This window comes from Schistocerca gregaria, chromosome 6 (genome assembly GCF_023897955.1).
Source record: "Schistocerca gregaria isolate iqSchGreg1 chromosome 6, iqSchGreg1.2, whole genome shotgun sequence".
Lineage (NCBI taxonomy): Eukaryota > Metazoa > Arthropoda > Insecta > Orthoptera > Acrididae > Schistocerca > Schistocerca gregaria.
The window spans coordinates 108,390,802-108,408,805 of NC_064925.1; positions in this window are offsets into that span (position 1 = coordinate 108,390,802).

Sequence of the window (18,004 nt, forward strand, 5' to 3'; positions counted from 1 at the left end):
CACGCCGGATGATACGCCAGTATGGTGACGACGAATACACGCTTCCAATGTGCGTTCACCACGATGTCACCAAACACGGATGCGAGCATCATGATGCTGTAAACAGAACCCCGTTTCATCCAAAAAAATGACGTCTTGCCTTTCGTGCACCCAAGTTGGACGTTGAGTACACCATCGAAGGCGCTCCTGACTGTGATGCTGCGTCAAAGGTAACCGCAGCCACGGTCTCCGAGCTGATAGTCCATGCTGCTGCAAACGTCGTCGGACTCCTCGTGCAGATAGTTGTTGTCTTGCAAACTTCCCCATCTGTAGACTCAGGGATCGAGACGTGGCTGCACGATCCGCTACAGCCATGCGGATAAGATGCCTGTCATCTCGACTGCCAGTAAAACGAGGCCGTTAGGATCCAGCACGGCGTTCTGTATTACCTTCCTGAACCCACCGATTCCATATTCTGCTAACAGTCATTGGATCTCGGCCAAAGCGAGCAGAAATGTCGCGATACGATAAACCGCAATCGCGATAGGCTACAATCAGACCTTTATCAATGTCGGAAACGTGATGGTACGTATAACTCCTCCTTATATGAGGCATCACGACAACGTTTCACCAGGCAATGCCGGTCAACTGCTGTGTGTGGATGAGAAATCGATTCGAAACGTTCCTCATGTCAGCACGCTGCAGGTGCCGCCATCGGCGCCAACCTTGTGCGAATGCTCTGAAAAGCTAATCATTTGCATATCAAAGCATCTTCTTCCTGTCGGTTCAATTTCGCGTCTGTAGGACGTCATCTTCCAGGTGTAGCAATTTTCATGCCCAATAGTGGAGATGTAGAAAAATGTGCAGGTACTTATTGACTGTTTCTGGTAGGGTAAAACCTCACGTATTTTAAATAATGTATCAGTTCCGAAAGCGTATCGTACTGAGCATAGTGAAGCAACCATCAGCAAAGCGTCTGGTGACAGAAATGTTTATTGCCATCAAGAAGGAAGCCGAAATTAATGGGCAGCCACGCAGGCGCCGGTGTGTTTTTTAGGAGCAAAACTAATGACGACGGCAGATACTCGTATGGAGATGTTCCGGGCAGGCCGCGACTCTCCGCGAGTTGGCGCGTCGCTCCGCCAGCGGTGGTGCTCGCCCAGCGGCGCGGCAGACATCTGGCCGCGAGTGCCGGCTGGGAGGTTGGGAGGCTGCCTGACGTCGCCGCTCACTGTGCTCTTCATTATTTGGCTCTCGTCGGCAGCGGAGGCCACAGGCGGTAACGAGACGGCGGGCTCGCATTGCAGTGTCAACACGACCCGGCAGCGCGGCACTCGTTACCAATTAGCGCGCCATCAGTATGCGGGCCCACGGAGCGCAGCGCGGCGCGCGGCGACTCGGGGCTATGCGCGCGCACGGCTGCCCACTCGGCCAGCACTTTGCCCGGCTGGAGGCTCCGCGGAGCCGGCAATGGCGGAGCCGCTGCTGCCGCGCGATTCTTACTCTGTCGAGTCTTAAACCTAGTTTACACGACGACACTGGGTTGCAGGCAACTGCGCTGCGCCAAGACTCAAGTTTCACACGGAATTAGCAGTCTCCCCTCCACAACGGCCTCAGGCCGGGCACGTGATTCCACCTCCACACGGACAGGACTGCCAGCGCTCCTGGTTTTACTTGAGTGTACTATGTTATTCAAAAGAACAAGTTTCCGAAGCTAATAACACACACATATTTTGGGTACGCATCGGAATGTCAGCTGGTTGGCTTGAACATGAACCTTTCCAAAACAAATGTAATGTCCAGCAGGAGATGTGAAAGTCAAGGACAGTCTACTAGAAGAGGTCAGTGAATATGTCTACCTTGGCCAGATTATAAATATGGAGACATAAGGCCAGAAATCTATCGACGCATCAAGCTGGGCTGGCAAGAATTTGGGAAGAATTCAAAAGTATTCAGGTAAAACATGCCAGTAAATTTGAAGAAAGCAGTATTTGATCAATGCATTCTTCCTGTGATGACGTATGGCTGCGAGACATGGACACTGAACTCATTTACTAAAGGGAAACTTAGGACAGCACAGAGAGCCATGGAGAGATCAACGCTGGGCTATACAAGAAAGGACAGGAAAAGGGCAGATGACATCCAGTCTGTGACGAAGGTTAATGACATCTTAGAGACAGTAGGTTCCTTGAAATGGCAGTGGGCTGGCCACATCGCAAGAAGAAAAGACAACAGATGGACGAAGCTAGTACTGGAGTGGAGTCCGAGAGAGCACCGGAGGCCTAGACGAAGACTACCAGACGGATGGGACAAAGACATCAAGAAGATCGCTGGTAACACCTGGCAGAGAACTGCCCAAGACCGTCCCACTTGGAAAAGACTGCTGAAAGCCTACCTGAATCCACGACTCGAAAAGGCCACATCATTTAATGATTGAATTGGCTGATGATGATGATGATGATTTTGGATATGCAACAGTTACATAAGGTAATTCATAATAATGGCAACAGGGTTCGTCGTGGCAGCAAATATATGTGGTTATTGTACAAAGCTTTAAAACCATTCAGCAATGTTATATCAGCCTAAGACACGGATATATTATGATCATAATGCTTGAAGTATGTGGAAAAAAATCTCACAAGAACACCATCAGACAGCAACTTTAATAAATAAACGAAACGAACAATAAACTGCTTGCATCTGCTAAATGTTTGTGTACAAAGAAATAGCCAACTCGTTACAGCAAGTTAAAGTGGAAATTTCACGAACTTGAGATTTTTTAATTGCCGTACACGAAAATAAAGCCGACTCCTTCGGCAATTTTGTCACAGAAATTTTATTTTGAGCAATAAAAACATCACAGTAGAAACTCATGTTCGCTACACACGAAAATTAATAAGAAAAATATTTATTTTGGGAAACAAAACGAAAAAAGAGTGCAAACTTTTGTTAAGTCACTTAATCTTCTAGGCTCTTTTTGGGCTGTACGTTTTTAAACAACTCGTAGTAAAAACCTGAAAAGAATCTGTGCAATCTGGCTGTAGTGCGCTTTGCTGGTTTTGCTTACAGACACAAAGCAGGCGAGAGTGAGTTTGTTTTCCGGCGGGAAAGGCAACATAGTACACTCAAGTAAAACCAGGAGCGCTGGCAGGCACACCCTGCCTCCTGTGGAATCACGTGACCGGCCTGTGGCCGTTGTGGAGGGGAAACCTGAAATTCCTTGTGAAACTTGACTCTTGCACTGCGCTACCGGCCACTGCGCATGCCCGCCGCGTCTTTACGCAACTCGTCGGTGAAACTAAATACTTTCAGCGTGTTCAAAGTTTGGCGACACTATAGTTCAATTCTTTTATCTTGGCGGTTCGGGCATGCCCGCCCAGACGCGGCAGATTGCTGCGTTGCCAGCTGCACGCGCCAAGACAAGCAGCGCCATAGTATAGTTAGCAAACTTACGTTTAGGGGGGAGCTTTATCCAAAATTTTTGAGAAAGTATTCAAGAGCACCTTCACATATCTGTAAAAATGAAGTACTAACAAAATGTCAGTTTGGTTTCCAGAAAGGTTTTTCAACAGAAAATGCCATATATGCTTTCACCAATGAAATTTTGAGTGATCTGAATAACCGAACACCACCCATTGGGATTTTTTGTTGATCTATCAAAGTCTTTTGATTGTGTAAATCATGGAATTCTGCTAGACAAGCTCAAGTATTGTGGCATGAGTGGGACAGTGCACAAATGGTTTAATTGGTAACTAACTGGAAGAGTGCAGAAAGTTGAAATAAGGTGTTCTCATAATACGCAAAGGTCAGCACTTTCCTCAAACTGGGGAACTATCAAGAATGGGGTTCCACAAGGGTCAGTCATGGATCCTTTGTTGTTCTTAATATACATTAATGACTTGCCATTCTGTATTCATGAAGAGGCAAAGTTAGTTCTCTTTGCTGATGATACAAGTATAGTAATCACACCTGACAAACAAGAATTAACTGATGAAATTGTCAATAATGTCTTTCAGAAAATTACTAAGTGGTTTCTTGTAAGTGGACTGTCACTGAATTCTGATAAGACACAGTACATACAGTTCCGTACAGTAAATGGTATGACGCCATTAATAAACATAGACCTTAATCAGAAGCATATAGCCAAGGTACAATATACAAAATTTTTAGGTGTGTCCACTGATGAGAGATTAAATTGGAAGAAACATATTGATGATCTGCTGAAGCGTTTGAGTTCAGCTTTTTACCCAATAAGGGTCATTGTAAATTTTGGTGATAAACATCTTAGTAAATTAGCTTACTACGCCTTTTTTTCACTCATTGCTTGCATATGGCATCATATTTTGGGTAATTCATCACTGAGGAATTAAGTATTTGTTGCACAAAAGCGTGTAATCAGAATAATAGCTGCAGTCCTCCCAAGATCATCCTGAAGGCATTTATTTAAGGATCTAGGATTATTCACAGTAGCTTCTCAGCATATATACTCTCTTATGAAATTGGTTATTAACAACTAAACCCAATTCAAAAGTAATAGCAGTGTCCATAATTACAATACTAGGAGAAAGGATGATCACTATTCAAGATTAAATCTAACTTTAGCACAGAAAGGCGTGAATTATACTGCCACTAAAGTCTTTGGTCACTTACCAAATAGTATCAAAAGTCTGAAAGATAACCATAACTGACTTAATTTTGTTTTGATGTTCAACGCAGTTATTGTGCAGCATTAAATATAGTAAACCATTGCACGAAATTCTGAAGAGTTTTCAGAGGTAAAAGTCCACAGCATATACTTTCTGTATAGTCGATTTCAGTTGCCACTAGAAATTTCAAAAAATTACATTCAAACGAATAAAACTCATGAAGTAAACACTTCGATATTGTTTTTAAATAAAGAAAATATTAAGCACAAGCATTGAACTCAGAACCGTTTGCTTATCAGCCAAACACGTTTTTTAATTTTATTTTAATTTTTTAATTTTTTTAAATCTCATTTTGTTCGCTTTTGTTTGTTACATCTCCTCGAGGAGGACGTTGTAAGACATCCATTGAAGTTCATTGTTGCTCGATTAACTCAGTTTTTTTTATTACAGAGGGCACATAACCCTCTGACCGAATATGCTGAGCTACCATGCCGGCGGAACGCTTTAACTATTATGTTAATCCAGCTCACCATTCAATAGAGTCAATAGACCTTCCTAAGGTCTTTAAAATAGCACGCAAAATACCGAGAAACACTGTTGGTATGACTATGAATTACTCACGTTTCGTCGAAGTACAATAGGAAAGAAAAAAATTACTGCTTTTCTTTATTGCGAAAAATCGGTTAGTGAGAATGATACAAACACTTTTCCTTGTTATAGCCTGAATTAGGAGGCTTATTGCTTGTTTGGTTTAATTAATTAAATGGATATGAAGCAACTGGTATAAAGAATGCTTTTTCCAAACTTTCTGTAAAAGAAAGTCTGCTATCAAGACATTCCTTCTGTTCAATCACTTTATTTATGACTGAACGTTCCTAAAACTGAAGACACTCGTTTGTGCTCTGCATTGCAGTCGAGCTCTGGCAATGTCGTTCTCTGTACATTGGCTGGCTGTGTTTTGTGATGTCAGATGCGCAGAACGAACCTAAACTCGGCCGCCATCGTAAATGATGCGCACTTTAGTTGCCTGTGTTTTGAGGTTATGTGTGTTCGTAGAGTGGAGGAAAACTAAAATATGAAGTGGGGAACGGGGAATAATGTTAGCTTTTTGGATATCTGTGCTTTGCTTAGGTGTTTGTGGAATTTCAATGATGCTGATTACAAAAATAACCAATATATTGCTGCTCCTGACACTTTCACATTCGATCAGAACATAGATAGTTTGACAATATCTGAGCTGCAGGGCAAAATTTATTGAATTAGGAGCAGAAACTCTTTTACTACCTTAAGTGTGTCATTTCCTAATCTAATTCCCTCAGCATCACCCGATTTAATTTGACTACATTTCATTATCCTCGTTTTGCTTTTGTTGATGTTCATCTTATACCCTCCTTTCAACACACTATCCATTCCGTTCAACTGCTCTTCCAAGTCATTTGCCGACTCTGACAGAATTACAAAGTCATCGGCGAACCTCAAAGTTTTTATTTCTTCTCCATGGATTTTAATACCTACTCCAAATTTTTCTTTTGTTCCCTTTACTGCTTGCTCAATATACAGATTGAATAACATCGGGGAGAGGCTACAACCCTGTCTCACTCCTTTCCCAACCACTGCTTCCCTTTCATGCTCCTCGACTCTTATGGCTGCCATCTGGTTTCTGTACAAATTGTAAATAGCCTTTCGCTCACTGTATTTTACCCCTGCCACCTTTATAATTTGAAAGAGAGTATTCCAGTCAACATTGTCAAAAGCTTTCTCTAAGTCTACAAATGCTAGAAATGTATGTTTGCCTTTTCTTAATCTTTCTTCTAAGATAAGTCGTAAGGTCAGTATTGCCTCGCGTGTTCCAGTGTTTCTACGGAATCCAAACTGATCTTTCCCGAGGTCCGCATCTACCAGTTTTTCCATTCGTCTGTAAAGAATTCGCGTTAGTATTTTGCAGCTGTGACTTATTAAACTGATAGTTCGGTAATTTTCACATCTGTCAACACCTGCTTTCTTTAGGATTGGAATTATTATATTCTTCTTGAAATCTGAGGGTATTTCGCCTGTCTCATACATCTTGCTCACCAGCTGGTAGAGTTTTGTCATGACTGGCTCCCCATTCATATATGTTTGAATTTTGAAACTTGCCTCTGTACAGATCTATCTTCAAGAGAGTAGTTTGCAAACTATTCTCTGCTTAATGCGGCCTGTTTCGAATAATTACTGCTGTTAATGTTAATAATTATTTGTGTTAATGAAAAAGCGCCATCACCAACTAAAACCGCTTCTTATAGCATGCTGAATGTTCGCGATTGTAATGCACGCAATGTGATATGTAATTTCAGTTCTGGCGACAGTGCTTCTTGTGTTACAGTATCTTTATTCCTTATGGCATAATTAACTCTATTTAGGAGAAGCGTGAACTGTTCTGGTGACATTCTAAGATGATTAAAAGAATTTCTCGGGTCTTCCATTATAAATTTTTTCAGCAATCATGCTAAGCAACCGAGCTTACGTCTTTTCTTCATCCAATCACGAATCGAAACACGTTTCTTATTTTTTTCTTATGCAGCGATTCCGAGCAACAAGTTTAATTCTATCACAACTCGTGCGACGTGCAGCTGCCAAAACTTTCATTTCTGACACGACTCAGGAACGCACAAAACGACGGAACTGAAGTGTATACTGGTTTCGCCGTGTCTACAGTCAAATATGAAACCATTTGTGCGCAACTCATTCCACGCAACGAGAGGCACAACGCAATGTCGTCATGTAAACTAGGCTTTAGCCTACAGGGACCCTCACACTGCAAAATCCAGCTCTACAAACCTGCGTCCAGAAGGCGCGCCCAAGCGGGACAAGACTGTAATGGGAAGTAACTGCTTCACCTCTTCACAAACAGAAAATCAAATAAATCTCTCGACAGAGCGAAGGCCACTACACTTGATGACATAACACTAGGATTCTCAATACACCGTTTGTGACATCCGAAGTCTGGCGTTATCACACACTGGCAAGAAAAGCAATGTAACATCTTCGTCGCTTCAGTCCGGAACCACGCGACAGCTACGGTCGCAGGTTTGAATCCTGCCTCGGGCATGGATGTGTGTGACGTCCTTAAGTTAGTCAGGTTTAAGTAGTTCTGAGTCTAGGGGACGGATGACTTGAAATGTTAAGTCCCTTAGTGCTTGGAGCCATTTGAATCATCTTCGTGGATAAGTGATATGACAAGTATTTCACCATTGTAAGATTATATGACAACAAATTCATACCAAATAAAACACACCTGTCACTGTAAAGGATATCCAGACATTCACATAGTACACAGTGTACCCGCTCTCTGGCGATAACGCAGGCGTGTATTTTCACATGTAAATAATCATCAAGATGCCGAATGGGATCCTGTCCCAAGATTTCTGCAGTTTGGCCACGCCTCTTCCAGGTTCTGGAGAACGAGTAACTTCCCGCTTGCCCATGTTCGAAATGCTTGAATTTGCCGAGAAATCTTGTGATCTTGCTGGCTAAGGCAGTTGTACACCGCAAAGATCACGTTGCGTCGTGGCACCCTTTATCCTGCTGAAGAATCAAATTACCTTGAAGCTGAAGAAATGGGAGTAAGAGGGCAATAACATCCTGCATTAAAGAAAAAAAGTAGCAGGCACTGGTTGATTTACGGTGCAGAAACACCAAATGTGACCACAGGTTGTAACTGATGCTTTGATCTATGCAAAGTCTCGTGTCGAGACGTGACTCCAATTGAGGAGAGGAGCGCCGGAACAAAAACAGGTAAATCCGCATTTGCTGTTAATACAGAAAGTAACAAATAGTGATCTCTAAATGGCTCCACAAGCTATTAAAAGAAGAAACACACCATAAAACACTTGTGTTGTGCTGAAAATTATTTTGTGGCAGCCTGTATTACTCCAGTATCCCCCACCCCTGCAGCTCAAACACGCGAATACAGCAAAAGTGGATATATCGCGTTATGTTCCGGCGCTCCTCTATTTGTTTACTGACAATAGCCCTGCCTTTAAGACTAGACACTCCTCGTCCCATTATTAATATAAATCTTTAAATTTTAGTCCAAGATGTTTAATTGAGTGAATGTAATAGGAACTGCGAACAAACTACGCACCCGACTAAATCAGAAGTATACAGGCTTCATGCCCCTACCACACTCGTCAACAGCGTTGCAATGCCTTAAACAGGTGAAGTTTCAACACACTTTAGTATCAGTAGTCATCGTTATAGTAATTAGTATTTAATTAAATCTTGTGCACACTAAACGTTATCTGAAACCTAAATGAACCGTTCAAGGAGCCGTAACATGGGTTGCTACTGATAACAGTAGTCAACAATTCTCAGTAAAAATTCGTACTTACAATTAGTAACTTGCGCCGATTATGGCGTTTTTAGTGATTATTTAAATGATTAAGACCTCTTACTGACATCAAACACCTTTATCAAACGAAATAACAATATCTAACGCTTGTTATTTACGTTAATCATCGGTACAGTTTACTACTGAAGATATTTCAACCTCCACTATAAAAAAGAATCACCTAAAAACGCGTAATAAATATTTACCGTGACCAACGTTAAACTTACAGTAAATATCAATTTCTTATATCCTTATTCAGTTAAATTTAATAAACCGCTTCTTATTATGATAATGCCGAACGTGGCAACCAAAGTTATAATTTCATTGCAAACCAGCGATATAGCGACAGCTATCTCTGCGATACTATCGATTCTCTTACGATCTGTAGACGTTATTTCTTGTTACCCCTTTTTCTTATTTATTTCTCTTTGATCCTTGAAATATCTGTTAAGTGAATAAAGAAGTTTAAACCTACACCTCTGATTTCTACAAACGTTACTACTAGCAGCAGTCATGTTCTGACACTTACTACTGTTTACGTGCAGTCGGCCGTTGTGGAAGAGCGGTTCTAGGCGCTTCAGTCCGGAACCACGCTCCTGCTACGGTCGCAGGTTTGAATCCTGCCTCGGGCATGGATGTGTGTGTTGTCCTTACGTTAGTTAGGTTTAAGTAGTTCTAAGTCTAGGGGACTGATGACCTCAGATGTTAAGCCTCATGGTGCTTAGAGCCTTTTGAACCACTGTTTACGTGCACACATACTGGCATACTTGCCATCAGAGGGAATCTGAAATTAGAGGTAGAGCTATCTTTTCTAGGTTTATCTTGCAGCTATCAGGTAATATGAGTAAAGCACGCCACGTACAATGTTCGGTGTTCAATAATGCTGTTTCGCACCGAGTGTCCCTTACCACAGGTTTCGTTCGAGCTCTGAAGAGGGAAAGCTGCGATTTTTCCTTGGCATTTATTTGCAAAAAGTTTATTTCCATTTCAACCGCTGAATATTTGATGTGCTGGAGTGTTTTCTGATCGTAGTTCGGCACCATCTACAATATAAGGCTGTTCCCGACTGCTTTTAGCGGTGAATTTCTTGTGTGTGACGTGGGGTCGTAGCGGCGCTTCATACATCATTGAGAATATAAATAATCTTTCGGAAACCGTTCTGCAAATAAAGTTAAAGAAAAAAATTCTACCTCATCAGTGGATTCTGTTCTCGTGCAAAATACTTCTGTAGTTTTAACACAATCCTCTCCTGCTGACGAACTGCTATTCACAGGAGCAAGATGTGGATCTGAACAACGCGAGCTACCTCAAAAATATAAGTCGTTAACCCGAATGAAGATAAAAAACGATCCAGATGGAGTTTGACTGTCTTCATTATATTAAAAGTGGAATCAGTGACCTCAGATGTCGTGCCTGAGGTTATGGGATTCCGTATAGAATGAAAAGAGACACATTCTACATCACAATATTATTTATATTTGATAACCTGTTTCGTCCAGTATAGGCGACCTTTTGATATGATTATCTAAAATCCATCGTAGCAACTGTTGGGCTTCGTCAGCCGAACTCAGTTCAATTCAGATGACGACGTGCAATAATTTCTACGACGAGCTTCTAGGTAACAAGATCTGAAGACGGTCTACACTGGCTATTCTGGACAGATGGGTTTAATACCGGCCATGATTTACGCTCATTCCCATAGTTGTTGCTTGCTTCTGTTCCAATTAATATCCCGAAGAGATAAATGCTATTTTAGGCAGCTGCTGGACATAATGCACTTCTTTTGAGATCTTGGTCGAAACCCATTGCATCTGCTAGTCGTTTCTCGCTTTTTCATTAAGCCCAGCATTTCTAGGTAAGGAAGTATATCACTAGAATTTCGTCGAAGTTAATTGCTCCTTTCCTCAAGATTTCTGCTGTATTATTATTAAAGATGCCACTCTGACTTGGACTCTACAAACAATTTGCTACTACGCCTGCTCACTAACTTGTAGCTACTTCTTTACTAATGTCAATATTTATTCCATTTTTTATTTTTATGAGGCTCTTCTGTAGACTTAGGGAATCTGTTAGTGTCACTACACTGCTCTGTGGGCATGGACTGCCCCATTTGGATGCCTCCATAACTGAAATGGCTTCCACATAGTTAAAGTACATAGAGCGTGATAATTTTCTGCGACGCTGTATATTACGTGTTTGCTTTCTCACCGTCGGCGGTATTCCACCATGTGGCCCGAAATGTTATAGCATTACTGACAGTCTCTCTGATTCCATTCTCTGCAGGTGTTATTTTATCTTCTTACGTGGAATTTCCAGTTGCTTGGTCCGCTTATAAATGGTTGTACAGGCCGATGATTCACCTCTGATGAAGAGGTGAAGGGACCACACAGAAAAACGTCCTTCTGAGAGTTTGAAATGGTTGTGAAACCTTGGACCGAGTAAATTGAAGATCATGGTGACTATGCTGGAAAACTGTTATTGTAAATTTTGTACTGCCGTTGAAATAAGTAATAAAAATGTTGTATAGATACTGGTTTATTCAGCCTGCATCCATAACCGAGTGACAGAGACTTAGTCTTCCCCATGTGGTCATAGCTAGCTGCATAGAGGAATAATAGTTGCTTGTAACTGGTGGTATGCGCTGTTTACTGTTTCATGATTCCCGTGGGATTTGATGAAGTGAACCTCAAACTTGTATTAGCGAAGTACAGTCCAAGACATCGTTTTCAGGTAAATATAATGACTACGTGACTTCAAATGATTCGGAACCTAGCTCAAGACATTTCATTTTTACCCCCTTTTCTTCTGACGGTTTCAACGGAGTGGCAACGTCACTTCTCCTCAACTACAGAAGAATCTCGCTTGTGTTTATTTTCATCAGGAAGAGCTTCCTGTTATCTAGGGAGACAAAATGTCTCATCTTTAGGAACTTCGTGGCAGATTAAATCAGTGTGCTGAACCGAGATTCGAGCGCGGGTGTTTTGCCTACCCAAGCAAGAATCACGGGCCCTCCTCGCAGGCTTACTGCCGCCAGCACCTCATCTCCTGACTTCCAAACTTCACAGGTACAAGGCGAGGTTCTGACGAAAGTAAGCCGGCCGCGGTGGTCTCGCGGTTCTAGGCGCTTAGTCCGGAGCCGCGCGACTGCTACGGCCGCAGGTTCGAATCCTGCCTCGGGCATGTATGTGTGTGCTGCCCTTAGGTTAGTTAGGTTTAAGTAGTTCTAAGTTCTAGGGGACTGATGACCTAAGATGTTAAGTCCCATAGTGCTCAGAGCCATTTGAACAATTTTTTCTGACAAAAGTAAAGCTGTGAGGAAGGGCCGTGAGTCCTGCTTGGATAGCTCAGTCGGTAGAGCACTTGCTCACGAAAGGCAGAGGTCCCTAGTTCGAGACTCGGTCTGGCACATACAGCAGAGCGTCGATTATCCGAGCGTCGGTCAATCGAACGACCGCTTAACCGAACTGTGTACTCGCTAGCAGCTGTTACTCTCCCAACCTACCGTCCATCATCCCCCTCACTCCCAAACCAAGTTTCCCACAGTAGTCGCCGCACTGGGCCACCGCTGGCGGAACATTGCTTCTAATGGGGCCTTCACAAGGCGCTGCTGACTGGCCAAGACGCCAGTCGCTGTGTTCCAACGACCAGCACACTTCTCACGGCTTGGCACTGGCACTAGAAGTAGCGGCAGAATCAAAGCTGTTCACAGCAACAGCGTCACCAGCTTAGAGTTGAGGCGTGCAGTGCCCCGCAGTTTGAAGGATTGCGCGCCCCCAAGAAGAGCTTCTCACGGTGCAAACAGTCACCTTCTGTTCTCTGTTACGACCACTTGTGTGCTGCTGCGTAAAGAAGTGAACTTGACACAAAATGCTTAAACGTAAACGTGTTGTCCTTTCTATGAGGGACAAGTACGAGATTATTAAAAGGTTAGAAGAAGGTGAATCTGCAATCACTTTATCCAATGAGTACAAGGTGGGGAAGTCGACAATTACGGATATTAAAAAACAAAAGACGAGCATAGCAAATTTTGTATACTGTGTGTATTGTTCATACAAAATGGGTATGTAATATGTATATATTTTTGTTTAATAAACGTGACACATACTAGATTTTCCTACTGAAGTTGCCTTCGTATGTTACTTTGTAATACTGAAAGAGATGCCTGTTTTTATGAATAAATTTACTGTACAGTACTTCCTTTTGGCAAATAAACATGTACAGTTCGATTATCTGAACAAACCAGTTTTCCGAACACCCATGTCCCCCAGTTAATTCAGATAATCGACGCTCTACTGTAGTTTTAACTTGCCAGGAAGTTTCATATCAGGGTACACTCCGCTGCAGAGTGACAGTTTCATTCCGCATTACCTTTTACCTGTAATATCAGTAGCCTTGCGCAATCAGAAAATTTTTAATTGAACTACTTTTTCCAACACCAGCAGAAACTTTAATTCAGTATTGCTTCCTTGTTCTCAGATCGTGCGAAAAATTTCTGAGACGCTCGTTCTGTAATAAGGGTGAAATTACATCGATGAAGGTATCCTTTTATATCGCGGACCATGGATAGCGTCTTTGACTACTAATCTGCTTTTCTGCTTGCTCACCTGCATGGTGCCGGCAGTGAACTGCCTTCTGTCGGCGTGTGAGCATCGCTGTGCTGTGTGCTGGGGACCCTGACACCGCAGGGCAGGCCGCAAACCGCACGTGGCCCACACGGAATCCGCGCGGTGTGTATCGGATAGCGACGTAAGACGCGTGCCACGGCGCCGCTAAGAATCCGTCTCTTGCGGGAGGCAGGGGGCGCTCTTGAGGACCACGAATACCTGCGGCGGTCGCACTGCGAGACGAATTCCTGCCGGGCCGGCCACGAGCGGAGGAATCCTTTGAGGGAGCCACTGCTTCCTTCCTTCGCAAGACGGCGGCGCAGCGGTCGCTCCACATGGGTACGCGTACGTGTGCGTGAACGTCTTTCACTTGTGTACTGTAACCGCCGACTACTTGGGGGAAGCACTTAGACAGGACCACACACACGAATCTGCAGGCAACTGTCAATTTGGTAATATTCAAAATTTGCTATGTGGAAAACCAGTTAATAATAGCTGTGAATCGTGGGATCCGACCAGGGAAATGCTTGAATCTGTTATAAACATCAGTCAGAGTGTATGTATGTCTGGCATCTTCTCCCAAACACCTGAGTCGATTTAACCAAATTTGGCACAAAAACAGCAGACCTCACGAGTAGGGCACTGTTGAATTCAACCTCCTCGCTTCAGTTAGGGAAAAAGTGTTTTTATAGCCTGTGGCATATAAACTGGTCTCCATGATATGCATGTTGTATGAGAACAGTATCGTCACCAAAAGAACCTGCTTTGCAGGGCAGCCTACATGTCAGGGACAAGAATCAGTTTTCCAGTCTCTGACATGTAGTTTGCCCTGCATGACAGGCATGTTGCCGCAGCATTATTCACTTGATTTATTGAACTGTATTGCAGGGGCTACATGTGCCAGTGAACATGGCTGCAGATGGGTTGAGAGTGATAGAGGATGGGAAGGAGAGAGTGAGGGGGACGAGGAAATGGACAGAGAGAGGATGTGTAGAGGGATGGTGCACAGGAGGAAAAGGAAGAAGGATATACAATGTAAAGACGGAGAGAGAGAAGGATATGGTCAGAGGGAAGGGGGAGGAAGATAGAGAGAGGGGTGGAAGAGAAAAAGGTACAACGCGATGGCAGAGGGAGGAAGAGGTAGAAAGAGAGAGGGGGAGGAGTAGGTGCATTCAATACAAGTTTTGAATGGCGAGGCTGTGGTGAAAAGGCAAATTCTGAATAGAAATAATCATCAATGGCAGACATAGACTTCCAGTATAAGGGGTCAAAGTCTTTCTGCCAACAACCTTTTCAATGAGGATGGAGGAGCATACAGAGGCTCTGGGCATACTTTTTGCCCACAGAGTGGAGAACGGTTCCTAAAAGGTAAACTAATCACCAATGACGAAGCAGAAGCAAAATTAACCACTCCATTAGAGACATGTAATGTTAGTGCACAGAGCTTGTGTCCCCTAACTGCAAAAGTGTGATGATGATCTCCACCTTGGCAAACATTCCTAGCAGCAGACGACCATGGGTGACATTACGAAGAGAAAAAGTCAAAACCCAAATAAAAATCAATATTTCAGAGACGGAACGTGGAATGAAAACAGTATAAACGCTGTATGGAAACTTGCAATTTTTCTTTGCCGCGTGTCATTAGCCGAGCGGTTTTAGGCGCTGCAGTTATAGGCTGTGCGGCTGGTGCCGGCGGAGGTTCGAGTCCTCCCTCGGGCATGGGTGTGTGTGTTTGTTCTTAGGATAATTTAGGTTAAGCAGTGTGTAAGCTTAGGGACTGATGACCTTAGCAGTTAAGTGCCATAAGATTTCACACACATTCTAACAATTTTTTTTGTCATCAGTTTTCTGACTGGTTTGATGTGGCCCACCACGAATTGCTGTCCTGTACCAACTTCTTCAGCTCATAGTAGCACATGCAAAATGGTTCCTCAATTATTTGCTGGATGTATTCCAATCTGTGTGTTCCTCTGCAGCTTTTACCCTCTACAGCTACCTCTAGTACCATGGATGTTATTTCCTGATGTCTTTACACAGGTCCTATCATCCTGTCCCTTCTTCTTCTCAGTGTTTTGCATATATTCCTTTCCTCTCCAGTTCTGCACAGAACCACCTGATTTTCAACATTCTTCTGTAACATCACATCTCAAATGCTTTGAACCTTGCTTTTCGGGTTTTTCCACAGTGCATGTTTCACTGCCATACAATGCTATGCTCCAGTCGTACAATTTCAGAAATTTCTTCAGCTAATTAGGAATTAGGTTTGATATTACTAGACTTTTCATGGCCAGAAATGTCCTTTATGCCAGTGCTAATCTGCCTTTGAAGTCCTCCTTGTTCTGTCCATCTTTGGTCATTTTACTGCGTAGGTAGTAGAATTCCTTAACTTCATCCAGTTCCTGACCATCAGTTCTAATGTTAAGTTTCTCGATGTTCTCATTTCTGTTACTTCTCATTACTTTCATCTTTTATCGATTTACTCTCAATCCATACTATTTACAGATTGAACTGTTTATTCCATTCAGTAGGTCGTTGATGCGAAAGCTCAAAAGTGTTGTTGGAAAATGGCGGGTGCGGAACACTGCCAAAAGAACAACCCCAAATGAGTTTTCACAACAGACATTGTTTGAGATTCTTCAACTAGTGGTATTTGAAGAGATGCGTCACACAAATCAATTTTTGAAAAGTAGCGGCCAGCGCCTAATTTGTACATGAGATTCTCTGGGCGTGTCAATGGATACGTATCAACCACAGTTTGTGGGTTGACTGTACAGATACAGTCGACACAGAGGCGAATGTGACCTGAAGGTGGTAATGTGTGTCTTAATTTCTCTGAGACTTTAGATAATGCGACAGGGAATATCACAACAGGCAGCTGAGTTGAAGAAAAAAGAAAATTCCTAAAAAGATCTATGACAGCTGTTCAAGGCAAACATATAGCTGCAGGACAAGGGCTGATAAGTGCTAAGAAACCGCAGGTGGAAGAAGAAATACTTAAACTATCTAAAATAGAAGAAAGCACGAAAATGTTCTGGAAAAGAAAGAAATACGATAGCCTAAGTCACTTTTTACTGAAATTAATTCAAAGTGCAGGGGAATTACGGGGGACAGGATGCAATAAAAATGTTAAGAAATCGAAAGAAAAACATTCATCGGAAGGACAGTTCTGAATACAGAAATGTATAAACCACTTTGAACGTTGATTGTTATGATTCGTCACGCTTCGTGTATCGGTAGAATGCGTCGTGTTCGAAAACATCGTGAGTAAAGATTTTTTCTGCTCCCGTACCACGAGTTATATTGGTGGTAGGAAGGTTCGGTGAAATGTATTAACTGGCCCATGGGCTAGGGAACTTTATATTCCCTACAGAAGGATCGTGTTACTGTAATTATGCTACAGAACCGAGTAAAACTTTGAATAATATACACTTCCTCCAGTTTAGGAAAATGGAGAAAATCCGTTTATACTATCTGTACGCCTATTAGATGTTGTACACCTCACGAGGTTTATGCAGGTACCATTTAGTTCATTGGTGGTTCCTTCAGAAACCCGAAGAAAAGGATTTTCACCATTCTTTCATCGTCAGCAGCAGATATCTAAATAACTAACTGCACTAAACTGCTCAACTTTTAACGGTATTTTCTCTAGGTATTTATATAGAAAAATCTTTACCCCCCCACCAAGAAACCGCTAAGTCGGCTGTGCACAGCAAATGGCTTTAATTTTTACGATATTTTCCTAAGATCACATTCTCGAACAGTCTTCAAATTTTTCTTGATATTTCTATCCGTTTCCGAGATACAGAGGTTCAAAACCAACCTACGTGTACAAGTAAAATTTGGTTTGTTGTGAAAACGTAGCTTATAAAGTGACATAGAACGGACAAATATGCTGTAAATGGTATCCACTGTCATGAGCGGGGTTTCGGGTACTCTATGTTTCAGTACTGAAGCACACTCAAAATTGTGCATGTAAAATCAGGCCTGAGGTGTACAGTTAGTTCTGTGTTATTCTAATTTCACATAAAGAAACTACCAAGATTTTACTGGGTCATTAACTTCTTTTCATTTGAGTGATACGTCCTGAGTAGCAAGGAAAAGAAGGGAACCACTAGAAAAATTCTCCTATCGTAGCACAAGAAAGGCTAATGTGCTCCGGTTTAAAAGACTAATTGAAAGGTGGGGTACCAGTTGCATCATTCTACCATCCTTGGCATCACTAAAAATTTTCAAAAACAACTTTTTCCCGCACATTCGCAATTTTTTATGCTGAGAGAGAGGTGGACAGTGGCAGTGAGAAAGAGACGGAAAAGCAATAATCTAGGCAAAGGTAGACAGTTGTTGTGGTACAGGCAAGGCGAAGGAGGCAACTCTAGTGTGAGAAAAAGAGAGCAGTTGCAGCAGGA